At 36.4% G+C, this 2,101-nt stretch overlaps 1 pseudogene; it reads left to right on the forward strand.

Annotated features, from left to right (window-relative positions):
• Positions 1–487: 487 nt before the first annotated feature.
• LOC141513609 (small ribosomal subunit protein eS10-like) lies at positions 488–1,055 on the forward strand (annotated as a pseudogene).
• Positions 1,056–2,101: the final 1,046 nt, after the last annotated feature.

Consider the following 2,101-nt stretch of genomic DNA (forward strand, 5'->3'; position numbering starts at 1 on the left):
GTAAAAACTTTTTCTGGACTTATGTAATTACATGGTCTGGAATACTTTTGAATGATTATTTCCCTGATGTTTTTAAATACCAGTCTTTTTAGAAGAGCTTTTCCATTCACCCCTACCCTCTGGGTGCTAATATCTTTTTCTTACCTACTTTATATCTTATATGAACCTAGATATTTACATATTTTTCACACAATAGGAAGTATACTTCTAGAGGGCAGAATATATTTTTAAAATTTTTATGTTTCTCCAGCAATTAGTTGAGTGCCTGACATATTTATGCTGAACAAATATTTTTTTAATTGATTAATAATGTGTCCCTGGATGGGCACCAGCCCTGGAGTCAGGAGTACCTGGGTTCAAATATGGGCTCAGACACTTTATAATTACCTAGCTGTGTGGCCTTGGGCAAGCCACTTAACCCCATTTGCCTTGTAAAAAAAAAAAACTAAAAAAAATGTGTCCCCGCCTTTCTCTCCTGGGCTCCTTGTAGAGCAGCACCCGTCTCCACCGCCAAGATGTTGATGCCCAAGAAGAACTGAATTGCCATCTATGAACTCCTTTTTAAGGAGGGAGTAATGGTAGCCAAGAAGGATTCCACATGCCAAAGCATCCTGAGCTGGCAGACAAGAATGTGCCCAATCTCCATGTCATGAAGGCCATGCAGTCTCTAAAGTCTCGTGGCTATGTTAAGGAGCAGTTTGCATGGAGGCATTTCTACTGGTATCTCATCAATGAGGGCATTCAGTATCTCCGGGATTACCTTCACCTGCCCCCTGAGATTGTGCCTGCCACTCTTTTCAGAAGTAGACCTGAGATGGGAAGGCCAAGGCCTAAAGGTCTGGAGGGTGAACGACCTGCCCGGCTTACTCGGGGTGAAGCTGACAGAGACACATACAGACGAAGTGCTGCTCCCCTGGTGCTGACAAGAAGGCTGAAGCTGGGGCTGGGTCAGCAACAGAATTCCAATTTAGAGGTGGATTTGGTCGTGGACGTGGTCAACCTCCTCAATAAACTGTAGAAATATGTCTCATATTGAATAAAATTTTGGGGAAAAAAATGTGTCGCTGGAATAAATCCATCTGTATTTCTATGGATATTTTTGAATCTATACCTGCAATCTTTTTTTGCCATAATTTCATTTAAAATCTTATAACTGTTATAAATTGATGATATTATTTATAGACCTCCTATTTTGTATTGTCCTTCCCTAGTCTAGGTTGTAGATGTATTTCTGGCTAATTAAAAGGAATTTGATCATTTTATTTCCTTTCTCAACTAAGATAATTTATATAGGATAAGTTATAAATTGTTTAAGAGTTTGAAAATCTTTACCTCTAAATATATTTGGAATAGTTCTTTTTGTAGAATGCATTTAGCTTATTTGCTTTCTTATTCTGAAATTGGATCAATATCTTAATTTGAGTTCCATTAATTTTGTTATTTTTAGGTATTCTATTTCATTTGTAGACAGTTGCATATAGAAAGCTTTTTTATTCATTATCTAATTCTGATTTGAGTATTATCTTATAGATGAAGAAATGGATCCCAAAGTATATAAGTAACTTATGGCAATTGTCATAGGTAGTCATTAGCACAACTTATCCCATGTCCTACATTAGTATTGGCTCAGATGCTGGACTTGAAGTCAAAAGACTTAAGATCAAATTCTGCCTCAAACACTTCTTAGCTGCATTACTCTATAAAAGTGACTTAATCATGTTTAACTTCAGTTTTCTTATCCATAAAATAAGAGTGTTGAACTCAGTAGTCTCCAAGGTTGCTTTCACTTCTAAACCTGTGATCTTAGGATTCTTATTAGTGAATTTTTGCATTGACAATGCACTACCTCCTTTTTCCAATCTGTCCAATTTTCTTGTCCTGATCCCAGACCATGATTTAATTATGACACCAGCTAACTGAATGAACATTCATTTCCATTTCAATTTCCTGTTCCAGTGTCTGAAATCTATAAAGGCATTTTTTATCCTTTACCTTCTTAGCAATAAAAACTATAGCTTGAATATTGCTTCCTCCATGGTAAATTTCAAGTGATGAGAAAAGGATAAATTGTGCTATTGTCTTGCCCTCATTTAAATAACTA

This window comes from Macrotis lagotis, chromosome 1, assembly GCF_037893015.1.
Source record: "Macrotis lagotis isolate mMagLag1 chromosome 1, bilby.v1.9.chrom.fasta, whole genome shotgun sequence".
NCBI classification, from domain to species: Eukaryota; Metazoa; Chordata; class Mammalia; order Peramelemorphia; family Peramelidae; genus Macrotis; species Macrotis lagotis.